The following is a 12,040-nucleotide window of genomic DNA, read 5'->3' as shown; positions in this document are numbered from 1 at the left end:
TGATTCTGTGAACTATACACGTGACATCTGTTAAATGTATTTAGAGGATCTATTTAAAAGTGAAAAAGCATGTGCAATCATGCAAAATAAAAAAAAGGCTTTGCTTGACGTTGTATGCTCCAGAATGACTGACTCTCAGAGGACAGACAGGAATAACTGGATTTGCACGCCCTGAAACTCGCTTTCACAGAGGTACAGTATGTATATTTAGGAGTCCACCCAGGCGTACATCAGATCAGCTCTGTCAACATCACAAGAAAGATAAATTGGGTGCATGTTATTGAACTTACTGAAATTTACTTTTTTACAGTGACTTTTAAAAGATTTAAAGAGCACAGGAGATACAAAAGAGGTAAACAAGATCATCTGAGAAGCAGAGAATGTCGTTTCTATGCTCTTTTCTCCTTTTTGTGGCAGTGCGGTGATTGGGATTTTAATTTCTTCTCAATTTCAAGAAAAAACAAACAGGAGTGGAACTGAAGAAGAGAGGAAAATTAAAGAAAAAAGAAGACTCTACACGTCAGAAGGCACTTGACAAAGGTACACTGAATTAAAATGGCAGTTCTCTGGTAATTTGAGTAATCTGAAACATATCCTGCAGCCTCGTCTTTGGGTAAATTATTTGATTGGAACTGAATTTTTGGTGTGAAAAGTTTGTTGTAATAAAAGCGTCCTCCGTTCTGCTTCTTTAGGAGCTTTTAACTGTGAGTCTGTGAAAATGAAACAGACAACGAGGAGGAAATCAGTGCTTGTTTTGAATGATTTTGCTGCCATTTCACCCTTGAGCTATGCTATAGAAGGGTTGAGCTTAGACACATTCATCTCACAACTATGTCACTCGTTGCACCCATTTAAGTCATCATCATTTGCCAAATGTAAAAAAAAAAAAAAGCACCGTCACTTTATTAGCTAATTGTCATTGAATATTCAAAACATTCCTACTTGTGCATTCTCCATGTCAACAGAGTTCAGATAAAGCTTATGTGATCCATAGAGAATTGATTTATTTCCATATCAGTTAATGGCAATGAAAGGCTGTTGTCAGATACTGGGATAAAATTACAATCGATTGATTCTCTGCATCCGTGAGTCACTGCGTAACTATCACATCCTCTCTCAGGCCTGATCCAGGAGACTAGTCATGGAGGAGGATTACAGGAAACCACCACCGCTTTATGAAGAAGTTATTACCCAGCAGCACACGAGCAACACTAGTCAGAGCCGCTCCGCTGATAACAGGCAGGGCTGCTGCTGCAGGTGCTGTATTAGCACCAAGAACTGTCTGATGAGTCCGGAGTGCGGTCGAGCTCTTAGCATCGCCAATGTGATTGCCATGTGTGGCATGTGCATTCGAATGTTTGTCTGTAAGTACCCAGAATGAGGCATTTATATGTGTTTACACTACTTTTTAAAAGTTTGGGAATAGTTTTATTCAGCAAGGACACAATAAATTGATCAAAAGTGACAGTAAAGACATTTAAAATGTTAGAAAAAAATTATTTTGAATTCTTTTTTATTCATCAAATAATCTTGTATCACATAATACACATAATCTTGTATAAAATGTATCAGTTTCCATACTGATGATGATAAGAAATGTTTCTTCAACAGCAAATCAGCAGATTAGAATGATTTCTGAAGGATCATGTGACTGAATACTGGAGTCATGAGAAATGATGATGAAAATTAATCTTTTCCATCACAGGAATAAATTATGTTTGAAAATATATTCAAATAGAAAACAATTGTGATAATATTTCATTATATTTTTGATCAAATAAATTCAGTCTCGCTCAACATAAAATACTTATTTCGAAAACATCAAATGAATAAATAAATAAATAAAAACAGACCCTCAAGCTTTTAAATGGTAAATAGGAGGCAAAACAGGCAGTGGCTCCTCAAAACAAAATCTAATAATAATAATTAAGTCAATAATATTGGATGAGACAAATTGGCCTGAATCTAAAAAACTGGTACAAATAGTAATTACAAGGTAAAAAAAAAATAAAAAATATTTACTTATCCTAATCAAATTGAACTTCAGATGAATTTATCTGTTTATACTTTAGAAAAACAAATTTAATTGTAAGTTAGCGAGCCATCGGTCTGAATATAAGTTATACTAATATACAAATAATAGCTGGAAAACTTGGTGAGACTTTGAATAAGTATAAATAAATTGTATATTTGTATCCCAAGTGTAAGATAAAATAGTGTTCCATGTGCCTAAAGTGTGTGTGGTTGTGTGTAAACATGATCAAAGTAGAACTGCAGCATGAATTTATATTAGACTAAAATAAACATTTCAAAAGTCAACTGCGTATATCTTGTTAACATAGCAAACATATCAGCTCTGTGCTCTGCTGTTATGGCTCTTATATTATTATATTAGAGCTTCACTGTTATTTCAGATTATGTGAAGGTGACTTGCTGTAATTTGTCATCCATTTATTGTTTTCCTTTCTTTTTCAGAAAACAGTCTCCTGTGGACCATCTATTCCAGTTCTCTCAACCAGTGGTGGCCTTCTCAAATTAAAAGGGAAACAAAGACATTTGCTCTGTTCCAAAACCTAGTGATCTGCAACATTTATAAGCTCCCCTGCAATACGAATCCCAATGCTGTTCCAAAAAGAATGCAGCACTGCATGTATCATTCAGCTAACTGACTAAAGTTTCACCTTTACGATATGTGTTTTCTTTTTGGAAGACAATAGCAGACAATAGAGTTAAACAGTTGTATTACTATTTTCTCTTTAATCCAAGTCGCCTATGTTTATCTAGAGCTTCATACAATACTAAACAGGAAAGAAACAGAATCAGTGACGCAAACCTCATCAAATATAATGGAAAGCAGCTCTAACAAGACATTTCTAAAATAGTTGCAGTCATTTGGAAACGACAATAAATCTCTTTTTTTTTCATAAATTGGAGCCAGTCATGTAATTGGATGTGGCATCCCCCTTAATTATGTATCAGGTTAGCCAAACTTTGCATTTATCATTAACATTTCTTCTAAAACTTCTTGTGTGAAAATATAATTTATATTACAAAATTATGTTGTAAATGATGTGCACTAGACCGACAGGTCAATAAATCACAATGCAAGATTATTTTCCCAATTGTGGTGGATTGTTTTCCTTTAAGACTGTAAAATATTAAACCTGTAGACTGAGAATGTGTAAATATGTATTTTCTCCACTGTGGATATAAAGCCTTCTGTCTTATAGCCGGTAAGCAAACAAATACCTTTACTTAAATACAGCTGGAGTGTTTTACCTTCAGGAGTAAATATTTATCCAGTTAAAAACTCTACACTTAAATATGTAAAATAATAAAGATGTCTGACATTTGCAAATAAGGATGAATATGGAGTCTTTATTTTGTGTCATTTTAAATAGTATTTACATCATAATCAGATGATAAATTGTCCCAGAGGAAAAAAATAAGTGTTTTTAATAGTTTTTTAATCATTAAGAGAGAATAATTTATGATGGCCATTTGGGATTAAGATGACATGGTTGCTGCAGTGAAATATTTTTTATCTCCTAATTATACCCTGAATATTTGTTGTGTCAAGAATCACAAGTCAAGCATTTCTCCGGGGCTCATAATTATTCAGGTTTTCTCTGGCTGTTCTCGCTCACTGGCCCATTTTTCAATGCCTGAGAAACAATACAAGATTTAATCAGTCTGAAGGATCCAAGTAGAGTGTTTTAGTCCATGTTCATAATACTGGAGTCAGAATCCATCAGAGTAATGAAGGGAATCCAATACCATCATCAAAACACACAAGCAGATATTCAGTGAACAAGGGAACAAATCACAGATACAAACCACTCCGAATGAAATACATACGAGAGCCATGAACAAAAAGAACAGATTGTTTTATATATGCTAAACAAAGCAATGCACATATGGAGTGAACACAGTGCCTGTATGGATGTGAAACAGAACATTTTAAACATATTGTTTTGATTATAGCCACAATGAGGCAGAGCAACATCTATAAACTCAGAGATTACCATTTCTTAGCTTTATACACTTGAGATCATCTAAGAATAGCAAAAAATAATGATAAATTAATTTTTTATTGTTTTGGATTTGTTATTGTCCATGTCAGATATCAGTTCTTTAATGAATTCTTTACTTTCACTCTCAGTATGAGATATTTGATTCTCTCTGTCCAGCAGAGGTGAAGTAGAAGGTGATTCTTCTGCTGTTCTAAACATAGTCATGACCTGTCAATCACTGCAACTATTCCCAATCAGGCAGTATTGGGCAACACTTTGAGTTCTCTGGAAAATGGAAGAAGTGCATGCACAATCTATGAATTTCAATTGCCAATATATTATTTCTTAGTGCAACAGCCAGTGGTGGATATTGATTTCAAGATGAAGTCTCAGCAGATCAATGCATATGAATGTGGTGTGACTAGGCTGGATTGATATTCTTCTATACAGTGGTACATTCTTAAAGCCCTGGATGACATGTAAAACAACAACTCCTTGTGATACATTTACAAAATGTGGCTGCACTTTAATACTGTGCGCTCAAAAAGTATTTGGACACTTAAAATGTATGAATGCCATTGATTGGAATCAGGAGAGCGACTAGACCTGCCAACATTTTCTATAGAGATGTACTGTGACCCAGCTAAATTATTCCATGTAAATTAAGCTCTGAACCTTTTTAAAATATGGTGTATTTGCTCAAAATAGGCTTGTACATTTGACATTTTTATTTATTTGAAACATTATTCTCTAATCATTCACTATTGTGCATAACATATGTTCATCTGGAGTTAATAAAACATGAATTAAAAGTATTTCTGCTTTAATATCTTATAATGGTGTAAAACAAAGGGAACATCAGAGGCCTTAACAGGAAAGTTTTGAGAAAAAAAAATATATATAATAATAATAATAATAAATATATATATATATATATATATATATATATATATATATATATATATATATATATATATATATATATATATAGTTTAAAAAATACAACTGTACAACTCATTTTAATCATGGAACTGCTTTTCAGTTACACTCATTAAGTGCCTTTTTACATTTTTATCATCGCTTTTCACACAAATTGGAAGCGGTTAATGTGGTCACTGTCTTGTATCATATATTTAATGAATTTACCTAATTAAAACAGTTCTTCTGGTATGTGTGATTTCTAAAACACTGCTACACATCCTCAAGAAGAACGGAATGCATTAAAGGAGAGCTCACACAAAATTGTCATCATTTACTCCATACCAAAACTGTATGACTCTCTTTCATCTGCTGAACACAAACTAAATATTTGAAGAATGTTGGTAACTGAACAGATTTAGTTAACATTAACTTCCATTATAGACAAAAAGTACTGAGAAACTTCTCAAAATTACTCTATTTGTGCTCTACAGAATAAATAATATAAAACAGGTTTGGAACAACATGATGATGATTGAGTTTCATTTTATTTTGTTTTATTTACTGATTGATAAGTTAATTTATTTATTTATTTATTTATTTTTCTTCAGAGATCTGTCCCTTTAAGACTGAACACACTACGTTTTGAACTAAATAATTAGACTATACAGAGTGGTTCATTTTAGAGCTTTACAACTTGGAAGAGAATTAGCATTTTAAAGCCATGGGTTCCCTCAGGAATTTCCTTTGGGATTTTAGCATAGGGGTTCTTGATTTGTAACTAAAATAAGGTCTGTGGTTACCATGACTTTGAGACTATCATGTTTTGTTTTACAACAGGAAGTTACACAGTCTTGCCTCAAACATACACTTTGAAGAAACCGCATGCTTTACAAAAAGTTTCTAAATATGTATTGTGAACAGAATAGGCATTCACATGTTGTTCAGCACATTCAGTAGTATGGTAACAGCCCACTTTTAGGGGAAAAAGTTCTTCTATGACATGTGTAACATTCAACAAAAAAGCAATTTATCTGTCCTAAAGTATCAAAAAATAGAATAATGCCGTGTTAATGCAATTGCCATTGTGACTTGAAATGCTGCAGTGTACACATAAAAAATAAGGAACAAAAAGATCCAATAAGAATAGCTGAAAATAAGATTGCTATGGCCGGGCGAAAAACATTCAGGTAGGGCCCAGTAACACTCCTGCATTATACAACTAAACATCAAACCAATAGCAATCATTTTAAAGACAGACCTTTTTCAAGCACCTACGTTTTTGAAAAAATAAATGGTTTTGAATTATAAAACAGTAGATATGTTGTTGAAAATGTATATTGTTGACCATTGGCCACTTGCACATTGCCGCTAAAATGCAATTGTCAATTTTAGAGCTTAAACCTGTTCTGTTCACACACAGTTCAGTAATTTACAGAACTTAAAAGCGCATTCTAATTAACTCCCACAAAATTCAAGTAGTGACAACTGCATTTACAATAATTCTACAGAACAACTGACACATCTTAACTAATTATTGCCTCTTTCTCAAGTATTATGTAAATACATATGCATATTTTTATTTATACAGCTGTACATACAGTAAATAATGCAGAAATCTACATAAATCATCTGTTCAGATTCATACCACATTATTATTGTTATAATTATTTTTTTCCTAGTCTTTTTAAATGTTCTTTAATTCTCAATGCCATATATGTATGTATGTTTGTGCAACAAATTCCTTGTCTGTTTGCACACACTTGGCGAATAAAGCTCATTCTGATTCTAATTCTGATGTAAACACGTATCAGAGATGGCTCTCTTCTGTATGTGCAGTGCAAGATATCACATGGAACAAGGTACATGGCTTGAATCAATAAATTGTGGCACCATAATTGCTAGAAAAAAAAAAAAAAAAAACGAACAAGACAACCATAATCCTGAATAAATCCAAATGCTTTATATTGGAAACAAGACCTACTCTCCTCCATAATCACCTGCCTTTTTTTATTCCTGTCCCTATCAGTTCCATACACTGGATCTCTTTATGAGCTAAGCCTAAACAACAAGCCCAAAGACGCTTATAATGAGTGGACATGGCAACAAATCAATCAGTGTTCTGCTGCAGCAGCCGTCCAAGCATATAAACAAAACAAGACGCGGTGTCGATGGTGGCATAGTTAAAATCTGAAAATCAACAACACACCAGTTACTTTAAATATCGTTTCAAAACATGGGTAAGAAAATGTAATTTATTCCTGGGAAAATCATTTGAAGTCATTTGTTTGCCACTTGGTTTCAAATTTTGCTATCTAATGAAATGATATTCATACATTTTAAGTGTGGCTCAAGTACTTTTTTTGGGCCACTGTCGTACTATGTCATCATCATACACCATTGTATTTACAAAGAACACCATGATATTACTGTGATGGTTTTCCCATGTTATATTATATGGCAAATCCATGGTGTTTTTCTGTGAAAAGGTCTTCTGTGGATGTCAGAGGGCAGTTTTTAATCCATTTGCTGAGTTGCAGTGAGGCTGGGGTGTGATTATATTCCCTCTGGAGAGCTGAGTGTGATTAGAGCTCATACCTGACAGCGTCGCAGTAATTTGCTGTCATTTGAGGGGATGATAGGTCTGATATGTAATGCCATCTGACCAGGATGGACAGAAAACTCTTAATCCATCCGTTCTATACACGTCAGACAGGATTCACATGTTGGACACACAAAGCTAATCGAGCAGTGACTCCATGAAGGAAAAAGAAACCAAGAGGGGGAATTTCAGGAAAAATCAAAGGAATATTCCAGGTTCAGTACAAGTTCAACTCAATCAACATTCATTTTGGCTCATCTCTTTTTTTGTTTACAAAAAAGACTAAATCGGGGTTACAATAAAACACTTACAATGGAAATGAATGGGGTCAGCGTAAATAATTTAATACAGTAATAATACTGTTTAAACAATGATAAAGCCACAATATGTAAACAAAGTGTGTTAACATGAGTTTAGTGTGGCATTAATAAATAAATAAACTTGTAAAGTTATATGTAAAATTATATGCTTGTTGCTATGACAGCTAAGTTGCTATGACAGCTGACTAAAATGACCATAAAACTGACAAGAACAACTTTAGAGCTCAAATAATGCACAGCTTTTAACAATAAATAAATAAAATGATAAAAATAACAACAATTAATTTTTTTTAAACAATGATTTTCATGATTTATACATTATGAGCTTCACATGGAAATGAATGGACACATTGTGATGAATGTTAATAAAAATCAATGTTAAAATAGACACAATAAAATCCACAATATTTAATCAAAATGTGCATTAATATGATTTTAGTGTGGCAAATATAAAATATATAAAAGCTTTCCAGATTTTTCCATGTAAAATTTTATTTCATTTTACAACACTGTTGCCATGACAGCGTACTACTGTACCTTAAATGATCATAAAACTGACAAGAAAAACTTTGCAGCTGAAATAATACATAACTTTAAATAATAACAATGTAAGTGATTTTACAATTACAAGCTTTGTTATTCTGCATTTAAACCTTCTAAAAACCAACAACATTCATTTCCATTGTAAGCTCCCACCTCACTGTAGCCTCTAAAAAAGAAGAAGAAGAGGGACAAAATTAGCGGTTAGTGTCCATAGGTTTCAGGTGGTTCACTTCTTTTTTTTCTCCCAGAAATACTTTTTTTAAGTGCCACAACTGTTTAGTCGCCCTGCCTTATTTTCAAGGACGTCTGTGAAAAATAAAGCTTAAAAAAACTCCCTACAGCGGAATACAAAATTCCAGGACTTGCTGATGGTGCGCTGGCTCGTCTTCCTGTAGACACTGAGGCAGGGGTTTGAGCTATTGTTGAAATTGGGTTTTATTTTTGTCTCCTCTCAGCCACTTCCATCTTATCCAGCTCCCCAACACTCCCACTCCATTTCCATCGTGCTGGGTGAAAATTGGAATGAAATAAAGATGTGAGCAACGGATGGAGACAAACCAGTGAGTGAAAAGAAAGAGAGAGAGAGAGAGGAAAGGGAATGAGACGGAGATGAAACAGAGGACATGAAAGCAATATGTAGATTTAAAACACAGATCTTTACTCAACTGTTTCACTCCACTTTTAAAAAGCAATAAGATGTCAGGAAAGCCATTATAGGCAGCTTTTTATACCACACTTTGTAAGTGTAATACATTGACGACAAAACGACCTTGTGTTAACTGTGTCTGTGAAAAACTGCCATTAGTATTGACGTTAAATCACTAAATTATTAAAATCATTTAAATGCAAATGCAATACACATGCATGGACCCAGTCATTTTATTGCTGGAGGTCGCAGAGTTTTGTATTATTGGTTATAGTCGATGTTCACACCGCTTATGTTATTGGAGGACTGCACAATTGGCCATCAAAAAGTTGAGAATGGAAATACAAATGGATACAATTCATGCAAATCAATTTAAAGGATTAAACTTTGACACCTCTGTGATTTTAAGGGCTGCTCCTAACTCATCGGCATACTTGAAACTAAAACGAGCAACCGTGCAGTATGACCCCACATTGCATTAGTCTCCCAATGAACATGTATTTAGAGAAGCACCTGTCTTAACAATAGCTTATGAAAATCAAGGACAGACATTAGCATGCATATTCAGTGCGATGAAATCAGTGCGGCAGGAAAAAGAGAAGACAAAATCAATACGAGAAAAATACCCCAATAGCTGGCAAAGGAGGATTGCACTCAATGTGGTGTATTAAAAATGCATCGCAAGACAGCCCATTAGACTGCTGAAAAGAAATCACATCCTGGCCTTCCTCCAAACCCATTAACTCAGAGGTCTGGTCCACAAGACAGTGTAGTAATTAACTAATAGTTAGAGGTAAATAGCAGGTAAATCATCGGGTCTAGGGATTAGAAATAATGATGCACGCTTCGTTCCAGCAGGTAGAGGAGGTTTACTAATAAAACTATATTTCTGAGAGTGGTCCCACTAGGAGGTAGCGAGTAATTAATTTTCATCCTCTTCAAATTAATCATCTAAGTCATTACATTTATCAAGCTTGGTTCGTTTGATTTTTTTCCAGCTGAAAATATTATGGTGTCTGTGCTTCATCCATACAGGGACTGTGAAAATGAAGAACAGTGTATGATTTGAATGACTTGCTTGTTCCAGCTAGAAACCACCACCAGAAGGGTAACACATAGGCTACCCTATGCATCTCATGTCTGTGCTACAGATTTTCAGGAAAAATCCAGGCTCTAATGGTCATATGACATGCTTAATGCCATGTTAGCTCAAAGTTTTTATAGATGATTTGCATTCTTTATACTATCTTGTTTAAGAGCAGCAGCCTCATTTATCTTGTTTCCATGTATACACTGAGATCAGCTAGATGTTGAAGCTTGATCACGTCCACTATGATAATGAAACCTATTCATAATGGCAAATACTAAAGACTGGAAAGTATTAATGACTGTAACATTTGATGGGTTCCTGATAGTTCAAGTGCTAGGATGGTCAATCATAAAACATATTTATCCCTAGTTTCCCAATAAACCTACTAACCTACAGAAAATTCTGGAAAAATAGAAGAAAACATTTATAGACTCTGTGGTTAGAGTATATGTACCTCCAGTAAATACAGAAACTCAGAGCAATACAGAATATATAGATACTGTATCTAGTGACTTTGCTGATGAATGCCCAAAAACAAAACTGAACAAATCAAGATACCTAAAAACCTTTGTCAAACCCAATGGTTAAATGAATGTATCAAACCAGTACTTTGTAAACATGACTTGGCGGTCAAATTAAAAACCCCATGTGCATTTACTTCCAGAAGAAAGCCAGCCAATCAGATTGCATTATGAGACAATGGATAAATCTGAGAGAATTAGCGAGGTCCGCTTAAGTGAACCTATTCAAACGGGCTCATCGATGATGTGTTACTCGGCCAGAGGAATAATACATCTGCAAATTACATATTGATCATGTGTCAGTGTGAATTTGATTGCTGACTTCTAATGTAATAATGCATTTAATGTCAATATGTTTGGCAGCGTGAGTAAAAGATGCATGTCATCTGCCAGATGTTCTCAAAAGATGTGCAGATTAACATAATTAGCTTTTTCACAATGTGACAGTATCAGTGCTAAACAGTCTTGAGGACAGACACTGCATATTGGCATAAACTGACTCATTTTGTTGCACTGACGCGTTTTGCCCTGTGCAAACATTTTTTATTTCAGGAAGTAGGTTTCCGCGTAACCAAAACCTAGTGTGTCAAGAAGCACATTGTGCTAATGGGCTGTTGAATCATGTAGATGATCGTGTTTGGGTATTCTGAAACAAGGTGTGGACCACCACGTACGCTGGTGCAGATGAAAGCAGGAGGCTTGATTATTAGCTCAAGCCGCAGCCAGAGAGCAAATCCAAGAGCCTGCCGAGTTATTCCTTGGGGAAAACCTTATCTACTCTGCTTTCCACTCCACTCCACTCTACCAGGCATCGCTCTTCTTTTGGCCTGAACCGGTGGGGTGGTGGTGTAGTGCTGCAGTTTGGGTATAGTTGGACAGCACAGGCCAAGCCGCTTTTCTTTTACAGTGATGAACGAGTGTGCCGAACCTCTGATAATTGCTCACTCAGGGGTACAGAGAGGTCCATTAATCAAAATGAGAGTGTTGCTCCAAACCTAACCTTTCCGTGGCACACTTTCACCTGACCACAATGACCCCAGGCAGGTCTAACGGGGCAGCCACAGAGATCCTGACAGCAGCATATCAGGGGCAGCCCCTAACATCAAATCGACAGGCAGCTGTCAAACCGTCACTCCTAAGGTGAGAAGAAAATGATACAATCCATGTTTACACAGCATGGACAGGCTTGTTTTTCAGTTCTTTAAACACAGAGAGGTGGGTTGATGGGAAGTGTGAGCGAAAGCGGGTGGTCCAGGAGCGATGAATGGGCCTTTCATGCGTGTGCTGAGGCTCTGATCGATTACTGCAATAATGCACTAGAGCTGTCCGTCTGAAGGGGCTGTGAAATGTTACCATTAGCTGTAAACAAGACAACCGATGCAGAGAT

General features: G+C 35.2%; 1 long non-coding RNA gene across 2 annotated transcripts; it reads left to right on the top strand.

The window, feature by feature from the left end:
- Positions 1–210: 210 nt before the first annotated feature.
- LOC109067938 lies at positions 211–3,113 on the top strand. Of its 2 annotated transcripts, XR_002013924.2 has the most exons (4): positions 211–352; positions 456–540; positions 1,121–1,364; positions 2,476–3,113. It is a non-coding gene; the product is annotated as an uncharacterized LOC109067938 (long non-coding RNA). The 2 variants fall into 2 exon arrangements; XR_002013923.2 differs by having other exon boundaries at positions 220–540.
- The last annotated feature ends 8,927 nt before the right edge of the window (positions 3,114–12,040 follow it).

This window comes from Cyprinus carpio, chromosome A3, assembly GCF_018340385.1.
Source record: "Cyprinus carpio isolate SPL01 chromosome A3, ASM1834038v1, whole genome shotgun sequence".
Lineage (NCBI taxonomy): Eukaryota > Metazoa > Chordata > Actinopteri > Cypriniformes > Cyprinidae > Cyprinus > Cyprinus carpio.
The sequence above is the reverse complement of the archived record's forward strand: the minus strand, read 5'-3'. Positions and strand labels throughout refer to the sequence as shown.